Genomic DNA, 10,661 nt, shown 5'->3' with positions numbered 1-10,661 from the left:
CAGTGCAGAGCCTGCTTTGGATTATCTCTCTCCCTCTCTGCCCCTTCCTTGCTTGTGCTCTCTCTTTCTCTCTAAAAATAAATGAATAAATAAACTTAAAAAAATAATCAATCAGCTTGAAGATAGTTCAATTGAAAATAACCAGTCTAATGAACAGGAAGAAAAAATAATGAAGAAAAATAAAGCTTCACTGACCTGTGAGATATCATCATTTATACCAACATATGCTTAATAGTAATCTCATAAGGAGAAGCGAGGGGGAAAAAGGCAAAAAAAAATCTCCTTGAATAAATAAGTGGCAAAAATTTTCCAGATTATATTAAAACAAAACAAAACAAAAACCAAGTAATATTAATTTACATATCCCAGCAACCCAACATAAACCAAGTAGGACCAAATCCAGGAAAACCACACCTAGATACATTTCAATCAAACTGTTTAAAGACAAAGAGAAAATTTTGACAGCAGCAAGAGCAAAGTGTCTTAGCATATAAGAGAATCTCAATAAAATAAACTTCTTATCACAGGCCATGGAGGTCAGAAGGTTTTGGCATAACATATCCAAAGGACTGAAGGAAAAACATAGTCAACTAAGAATTCTATATTCAGCAAAACTATCCTACAAAGAAGAAAACATTAAGACATTCCTAAACAAAAGCTAAAGGAATTTGTCACTAATTGCTCTGCCCTATAGGAAAACCTAAAGGGAATCTTTAGATTAAAATGAAAGGATAGTACACAGTAATTTGAATCCACACAAGGAAATAAAAAGCACTGGTAAAGATAATTGTGTAGGTAAATACAGAAGACACAATGTTTGTATTTTGTTTCTAGCCTTTTTTTTCTCTTATCTGATTTAAAAGACAACTGCATAATCAATTATCATAAAACCATATTGATGAGCTTATAATGTATAAAAATGTAATTTGTTTGACAACAATAGCACTAAGGTGGGGAAAAGAAATGAAAGTATAGTGAAGCAAAGTTTTTGTTTACTGTTAAAACTAAGTTGATATTAATCTGAACTATTTTTAGTTAGATAAAAATTGTAATACCTAGGGAAACTCCTATAAAAATAACAAAAAAATATGGTAAAAGAAACAAGGAAATTAAAATTCTACACAAGAAGATATCTATTTAACAAAAAAAAGATAACTAATAAATTAGTAGAGCAAAAAAAAGGCATAAGATATATAGAAAACAAAAAGCAAAGGGGCAGAAATAAGTCTGATCTTTTCGGGGATTACATTAGGTATACATTGATAAGATACTACAATCATAGACAGAAATTAGAAGAATGGAGAAAGGAAAAACCCATGATTCAATTATATGCTGTCTATAAAACACACATTTCAGATTCAATAACACATATATGTAGAGTAAAAGGATAGAAACTGATATTTTATAGGAACAATAACCAAAAAAAGAGTTAGAATGACTACACTAACATCAGACAAAAAATATATTAAGACAAAAAATTCTTACTAGAGGCAAAATGGATATTTTATAATGCTAAAAGTCAATCCATTATAAAGAAAACAGTTAACAACATATGTCCCTAAGAACAAAGCCTCGAAATAAATGAAGCCAAAAACTGGCAGAACTGAAGAGAGACATAGACAACTCAACAATAATATTTGGGAACACTGATACTTCACTTTCAACAGTTAATGAAATAATTAGGCAGAGGATCAATAAGGAAATAGAAGACATCAACACTATAAATCCACTAGATCAAACAGACATCTCTAGTATAGACCACTGATAGCAGAATATATCTTCTTCTCGAGTACACATGGAACATTCTACATCATATACCATTGATATGCCCTAAAATGAAATTGAAGTCATGAAAATTATTTTTCTTATAGTCAGTGAATCAAATCAATTTAAAATCAGTTAAAAACTCCATCCTTTTAAAAAATTGCCTAGAAAGTTCATGATATAAAAATTTTAATAAGTTTTTTCAATTTTGAACTTAATATAGACATAGAATATTTTTAAAAACAATAAAAATTCAATTTTTTAATATTTATTTTTGAGAGAGAGAGAGAGAGGAGGGAGTGGGAGAGAAGGAGAGAGAGAGGGAGACAGAGAATCCCAAGCAGTCTCTGCACTTTCAGTGCAAGGCCTGATGTGGGGCTTAAGCTCACGAACCTTGAGATTATGACCTGAGCTAAAATCAAGAGTCAAACACTTAACTGACTGAGCCACCTAGGTGCCCCTTAATTCCATTTTTAAAACTTCCAATGATTATGTGATTTTTTAATATTTTAATCCAATCAGAACTACATATTTTACAAGCAATTATTATTAATGGTGAGAATAAGGGTGTGGAGAAACTATATAAGAAGTATTGAAAATTGGTGTATATAGATTACAAAATGTGAAAATGTGAGGGAATTAAGAATAGTGATGATGGAGAAGAATGATTGGAATGAAATTAACTAACTGAATAATTTTAGAATCTACCAATTAGGTATAATCAGAACAAAGGACAAATGCAGAAAAGCAAAACATATATAATAGATGTTAACAATTGTGAGCACAGCAAAATATGAGACTGTTCTCAGAAGCTTTATCTCTCTCATTCCATCTTATACAAAAATGCCTTTCAGAATTAGAGAAAGGCAATTTTCTGAAAAGCAAAAATGCTAACACTTATTGATCATTGTTATATGTCACCTTCTGTTGTAAATATTCCATGCATATCAATAATTGATTTAAGCCTCATTCTAACAAGTGAAAGTAGCTTTATAGATTTGAATACTGTAGTTCAGAGAGATTAATAAACTTGCCCAATATCATACAGTTAAAACTTTGTAAAACCAGGATGTCAACATAGTCTGACTCCAGAACTCAGGTGCTTATTTAACACTGGTTTTTGGACTATGCTTATAGCTTTTAAACTGCATTTAGGCATGGGAAACTCAAGAATTGATCATCGGATTTACTGTTTTCCCTTGGAAAAAGTGAATCGCTTAATTCTACCAACTTTGAAAGGGTAAAAATATAATTAAAATTGATTATCATTTTATAAATAATGCTAATATATTTTGCAACACCTTATTTTGATACAATGGGCCTAATAACAGTCTGAAAAACACTAGTTCAATTACCAAGCACATTATTATATTTCCCTCACTGTATTTTCTGCCCAGTTTATTTTTTTGAATTGATAAATTATTAGTCTCTCATCTGATCTTTGTGATAGTAGAATGAAATTGTTAAAGTGCCTTTGAACTCAATCTATAATAATTATTAAATTTTTTTCAAGTGAACTTAACTAGGAAGGATACTGTTTACTAAACTGCTGCATTTACTTCTGTGATCCTGTATTTCACTGTCTATTAACATGGCAAGTCTTAGTTTTTAGTCCTTTGGAGGAATCAACTGCTTCAAAACTAACCCATAAGTTGTTTATTAGCAAAAATCAAGATTAAATTTTAGACATAAAACACATAGGTTTACATAGAGAAAAAATTCCAAACTCTTAGGTGAATTAGAATATATTAATAAATCAGATTAAAACTATCAGGAAGTATGATCATTTAGAAATAAATTTTAAATTGGTTAAACATATCAACCATCTCAGAAATATTTTCTTAAGTTTGATTCCACACTTCCATACCATACCTGGTGCTCATCATAACAAGCGCACTCCTAAAAAAGAATAAAAAGAACAAACAAACAAAAACAAGTGTACTCCTTAATCCCCATCACCTATTTAACCCCCCATCTTCTTTCTAAAAACCATCAGTTTGTTCTCTATTCTTTTTTTTTTAATGTTTGTTTATTTATTTTGAGAGAGAGACAGCGTGAGCAGGGGAAGGGCAGAGAGAGGGAGACAGAGAATCGGGCTCGAACCAACAAACCATGAGATCATGACCTGAGCTGAAATTGAGTCAGACACTCAACTAACTGAGCCACCTAGGCTCCCCTGTTCTCTATTCTTAAGAGTCTGTTTCTTGGTTTGCCTCTGTCTCTTTTTTTTTTCCCTATGCTCATTTGTTTTGTTTCTTAAATTCCACATATGAGTGAAGACATATGGTATTAGTCTTTCTCTGATTGACCTATTTCACTTAGCATAATACTACTCTGACTCCATCCACATCATTGCAAATGGCAAGGTTTCATTCTTTTTTATGACTAATATTCCATCGTGTATATGTACCATCTTGTCTTTACCCATTCATCAATTGACAAACACTTGGGCTGTTCCCATAATTTGGTTATTGTAGATAATGATGCTATAAACATAGGGTGCATATATCCCTTTGACTTAGTAGTTTCAATGTATAGTTGTCTTAAAGAACTAAAAACAGCTAATAGATTTTCTTGGAGACTCAGGTTTAAATAAAACTGTATTTCCATTCTAAGATAAGCTTTGCTTATTTTTTTACTATTGGGATATTTTTGTTTGCCCACAGTTATGTCCAAATAACCATCACAATGTTGATACAGATACTGGTACAGATATTAATAAATTATCATTTGATTTCAGATTCTATACTCAGAAGAATAATTAATCATCCCTGCTATCAATGTTGCCTGTACTATCAATGTGAAGGTATTTCAACTGAAAAAGAAGCAATGCAGCTAACTCTATTTTTACCCAGTTAACATTAAATTTCTGCTATGGAAATTATTTTTTAGTCATACAGCTTTAAAATTAGAATGAATTAAGAGTTTTAAAGTTAGAATTGGAAAAATACTATTAAAATACTTTTAGAATTATAATCAATTTGTATGTTGTGAGAAGCCTAAATTCTGTGTTGAAAAAAGTTTAAATGCTTCTCTAATTGCTCACCTCTTTAGTAGCAATGATGTACTCTGTTATTAAACCAAAATGCTTTCTCTTATTCTTCTTATTTTTCCTTAAAGAATGTAAGCTACTCTTAATCTCTAAATATCCTTTTGTCTCCCTGGTGGTTTTTTTTTAAATGTGGCTTTGATAGTTAGTTACAGTCTTTCTGCCCCTGATATATTTCACATGTTTTCAGATCACTAAAAGGAACAAGCAGCTAGGACTTCACCAACCTTTTATCTATAAATGTTCCAGAAGATCAGAATTTTATTTAAAAATTTTATTATTGTTTAATTATAATCTTCTAGAGAGGATGTGGGAGGAAAGCTGTTCCTACCCTTTTTCATACTGGAGGCTTCATAAGACCTATTAAAGAAATGAGCTAATTCTAACAAAGAATTTTGCATGACCACCCAGGTCCAGGCGATTTAGCTCTACACACATCTGGTGATATAGAAAAGCAAGATGCTGCAGAGAAATGGCCTTGAATTGGTTTCCCTTATTGTCAGAGAACTAGAAGATGAGTGGGAGTGGAAGTTCAGAAGATAGCCTACAAAAATAGTTGTAGATTTTGAGAGTTAGGCATGTCAGATGAGAATACAAAAATTCCAAATATATGGGGGGAGGTGCTGAGGAAAGGAAATATATTTTTAATCTTTAGAAAAAGAGGTTACAAGAAATTCTTTATGATCTGCCCAAGAGTCTATTATTTCTCCTTATGAGAAAAGTGTTAAGACTTCAGTATGCAAATTACAAATTTACTTAAAATAACATTTCCTGACATGTTTAAGTTAAATGAGAATAAATTAGTAAAACTTATTATAAAATTCTTCCTTTGAAAATTTTTAATAAAAGTCCTATCTCCTGGAAAAGACAGTGTGAATGTACCTGAAGGCAAGAGGATGAACTAAATTACTTATCACTCTAGGAAAAACAAACAAACAAACAAACAGTAAGTACAGTAAAACCTTGGTTTGGGAGCGCATAATTCGTTCTTGAAACATGCTAGTAATCCAAAGCATTTGTATAGCAAAGCGAATTTCCCCATAAGAAATAATGGAAACTCAGATGATTCATTCCACAACCTAAAATATTCATATAAAAATGATTAACATACTGGAATATAATACAGAATAATTTTTTAAAAAGACAAAATATAAAGAAAAAGAAATTAACCTGTACTTACCTTAGAAAACCTTCATGGCTGGTCTGAGGGAGACAAGAGAGAGGAGGGTTATTGTGTAGGACTACTTTCACTATCACTGATGGAATCACTGCTATCTATTGGCTCAATGGAATCTTTTTCTTTTCATGCAACTTTAACAAGGAACCTATCCAATGGCACTTGCTTTTGCCTCCTTTTGAGGATTTCTCGAAAATATGACATTACATTGTTGTTAAGTAGATTCATCACTTGCACTGCTACAGCCTTATTTAGGTGGTGGTTTTCTACAAAATTTTACCCTGTTTCTGACATTTTATGCATCTCCCTAATCCCATTTGAAGTGAGGGACTAGTCCACCTTTATCTCCTCCTCTGCAGAGGAGATCTCCATAACCTCTTGCTGTTGCTCATGATGCAACAGTCGGATGCCATTTGTGGGCACCTTCCAATGTTCTGAAAAATCACTGATTTCTGCCAAACACCACGGTCTGAGGCCAAGCATCTGAGCACGGGAGACAATCACCCACAATCCTGCAGCAGGAGAAAGAGAGAGAGAGAGAGAGAACCACTGACTCGGTTGTAATCATGTGACATTTGCTGTCATGTACTACTTATATTGCAAAACATCTCTTGTTTATCAAGTTAAAATTTATTATAAATGTTTGCTCGTCTTGTGGAACACTCACAGAACAAATCACTCGCAATCCAAGGTTTTATTGTAATGCTATATAAGCAGAACTGTAAAAGGTTTAGACTAGGAATTTCAAATTTCTTAAATTTAAAATATACCAGGCATAATTACCATTCCTGACACGCTAAGCCTTTATTCCAAATCTCATTTGAAAAAACCAAACTACTATGGTTATTTTCATGCAGGCTGAGGTGTAATTATATATATTTTGCTTCTATTAATCTATCAAATGTCAAAAAATGAGGTTATATAATATGGAAAATAAGAAGAAGAAATAGATATTCCTATTGTACCCTATTGTCATCAGATGGAAAACTGATGAGAAGTGAGATGTGCTTATAACTTTTTCACTTTCTGATTTATTTTCAAGGTCTCTGTATCATAAATTATCTGCTTTATGTCTTTTGGAAATTAGGGATTGGAAATTATTTTTATTGTACTACCTCCCCATTTCCATTCCCCTAATAAGAGGACAATTTCACTTAATCTTTGGGTTTACAAAGATTAGAGCCCCCCACCTACACCCAGTGGGTTGGAGTTTTCCAAGGAATTAAACACATGTGTTCCAGCAACTTCTCTCTACCTTATGGTTGTAAAATAGAACAGAAAAGTTGAAGCATAATATTTCTCTCTTTGTATTATAGGGAAGGAAAAATTCTTCCTCTATGCTTCAAGTTCTTCCAGCTGGACAAAGAATTAAATTTACATGAGACAGATAAATAGGATTAAAAAGCCCACAAAACTTATTACATGTACACAGAAGCCCAATAATGAAATTGAGATTTAAAGAAATGACCAAGGCAGACTGTTTTCATACTTTTTAGACAAAAAGACAATAAATTTGTGAGAATTGACAGGATAAAGAAAACAGATGTTTGGAAACTTTAATTAGTGAGGAATTCTAAGTGGAATTTGGGCTGAGGCAGTGATTAGAGAAAAGTAACTGTTTTGCTTCTGTCATTCTTTCAACTTTAAAGTTGCTATCTTTAGTGATAAGGATGACTTTTTACTTCTTAGTACAAGGAGAGTAGGTTTCATATGGGATATTTATTTCCTGATTTCAGGAGGACCTAAGAGGGTCTGAGGGTCCTTGCACTGCCTGTTTCTTAAGGAACTTGTGTTTAACATAATCGAAATGCCAAAGTAGCACATTTTGGGGAGACTGCTTTTGGCTCCTATAGAATACTTTCTCTTCTGAAGAATAACCAAGTTCAGGACTAATGTGGTTGTCCTAGAAGGCGTGGACAGATCAGTTTAGGCCGATGTCACTCTAAGTAACAGGCCTGTGCTTTCCCATTTGTCCTGTTTCCTTACCTTTATTATCCATTTGTACTTATGTTCCAGTGTAGGTTTTTATTTGTATTAATCTTTTTTAAAATTTATATATTTTTGTTCTTCCTTTTGCTATAAAAGTGAGTCAGATTAACAAATAACCATTTTCATATAGGTGAAATAGAGCTGACCTTTTTCTTACAGATCATTTCTCTGATTTAGCTTAGGCAGAATACTAGGCAAGGTTTATCCCAGCTCACTTGAGTGCCTGAGTTATTGAGATTCAAAATTAAAGGCCAGCCATAAATGAAATATGATTTTGCCTGTCATTATCTTCTGCATTTATTTCTGTTGGGAACCCTATGCTGAGGGTTATTTGTTTTATTTGAGGCTGCATTTATAGTGCATGTAGCCTGGGCACCAGATTTGATAAGTAGAGGAACCTGTTGAGTGGTGGGGGAAATACAGCATTCCGTCCTTTTCATTTCATAACCAAGTCCAACTTGAGAATATAAACAGACATTTTAGGTAATGTTCAATCTTTCTGGAAGATAATTTCTCAACTCCTCTCATATTTTATTTTCTCTCTGGCTCCTCTCAGGGAGCATTGTGAACATCTGATCTCATAATGGCAAAATAAATGAATCATCATTACCTCAAGGTGTTCTCTGAATCCTCCGACCAAATTACAAAATGGCTGGTTTGATAAGTTTGGGCTGTGGCTAGCCTGGTCCCTTTCCTGGGCATCATGATGTTGTCTGCTGCTGGCATTTGTGGTCAGAGTTGTAGTCTTTCTCAGCTGGATCAGAGCTTAGAAATGAAAACCTTCTCAGTTAGTTTCCTTAGCCTGTATCTAACTCCACAATTAGATGCTGTGCACACAGTGCTTATTATAAGGTCATTTCTCTCTGCCTGGACAGGCTTCCTAGTAAGTCTACCAGCTCCTAACTCAGCATCAGTGCTGTATAGGGAACTGTCTGGAGTGCAACATCATCCTGCCTGACCACATTTCTCTGCCCTTTTTTAAAATAAAAACAATGTATTTACTTAGAAGTGTTCAGAATGTCAACAAAACAGCTGCAACTTTTTTTTTTTTTTTTTTTTTTTTGCAATTACAGACTGGTATTCAGTTAACAGAGCAACAATTATTTTGTATAAACTGTACCAGAGACAACTGAAGATGAAAAAACTACCATCCCCATACGTAACTAATTTGTGCTGTGAACCAGCAAGAACCTGCTTTAAATTTCCATGCCAATTTACACCCCCACATTGCACCAGGCAAGGTTAGTGGCTATTGAAAGTACCACCAACACAGGGCTATCTAAAGACACATTTAGGAGTGTATTAACTATACAAAAAAAAGATGCCATACAGTTTAAAAACAAATATTACACAGCCTTACATTCAATGTTTTTCTTTAAAAGGAACTGTGTACAGGGGGGCTTAAATGCTTTATAGACAAGAAATAAAACTGCTAGAACTAACTTATTCATCATCATTCTCTTCATCTTCCTCCTCATACTCTTCATCTTCCCTGTCTTCCTCCTCTTCCTTCTTTTTCTTGCTTTTTTCAGCTTGACACTCCCTTTTTTGCTGCATCAGGCTTTCCTTTAGTCCAGTATGCAGCAATATCCTTTTCAGATTTTTCCTTCAGCTTAGCAGCCTTCTTTTAGTGGGACTGCTTGTCATCTGTGGCCGTATTATTCCATGTCTCTCCCAGTTTCTTTGCAACATTACCAATGGATAGGCTGGGATGTTCTTCTTTGATTTGGGAGAAATACTCAAAACAAAACAAGAAAAAGGCCAAAGGAGGACCCTTGGGTGCATTGGAATCCTGCAACTTCTTTTTTGTTTCCCCTTTAGCGGGGATATTAGCTTTCATTTCTCTTTCATAAAGGGCCTTGTCCACCTTTGCCATGTCTCCAAGTTTTCCTTTCTCTTTAGCAGACATGGTCTTCCACCTCTCTGAGCACTTAAGAGAAAACTCTGAGAAGGTGACTGAAGCATCTGGGTGCTTCTTGCGCTCCTCTCGGCAAGCTAGCACAAAGAATGAATACGATGACATTTTGCCTCTCGGTTTCTTAGGATCCCCTTTGCCCAGGTTTAATTATTTTCCTCAGTGAGGCACAGAGTCACCCAGTGCCTTTCTGGCTCTCTCGCCCCAGCATTGCCTCTATGTTGCTCTGCCTTCTTTTTTTTTTTAATTTTTTAAAAAAGTTTTTATTTATTTTTGAGACAGAGAAAGGGCATGAGCAGGGGAGGGGCAGAGAGAGAGGGAGACACAGAATCTGAAGCAGGCTCCAGGTTCTGAGCTGTCAGCACAGAGCCCAATGGGGGGCTCGAACTCACAGACTGTGAGATCATGACCTGAGCTGAAGTCGGACACTTAACTGACTGAGCCACCCAGGCACCCCTGGAGCCTTGCCTTCTTAACTGTTCTGTCAAAGCATCATGTGTCCCACCAAATACAACCTCAGAGAGGAGCAAATGTTGAGGCAACAATAACAGCAACACTGAACAATTATCTCAAAGAAAAATCATTATGTAAAGGGACTGTGAGAATCAGCAGCTGGGACTAAGCAGCTCATCAGCAGCCAGTAGGGTCTCTTTTTGAAGGTAAGTAAATTATACGAAGAAATCAATTTCTTCTCCATATCTGACTTGCTGAGAGAGTAAATTTGTGACTCCCAACACATTTATAAATTGTTATTTACTTCTCTAAAA

General features: G+C 34.3%; 1 pseudogene; it reads right to left on the bottom strand.

Moving 5' to 3' along the window:
• Nucleotides 1–9,606: 9,606 nt before the first annotated feature.
• On the bottom strand, nt 9,607–10,002 carry LOC132666483 (high mobility group protein B1 pseudogene; annotated as a pseudogene).
• Nucleotides 10,003–10,661: the final 659 nt, after the last annotated feature.

Source organism: Panthera onca, chromosome B2, assembly GCF_046562875.1.
Source record: "Panthera onca isolate mPanOnc1 chromosome B2, mPanOnc1 haplotype 2, whole genome shotgun sequence".
Lineage (NCBI taxonomy): Eukaryota > Metazoa > Chordata > Mammalia > Carnivora > Felidae > Panthera > Panthera onca.
The sequence above is the reverse complement of the archived record's forward strand: the minus strand, read 5'-3'. Positions and strand labels throughout refer to the sequence as shown.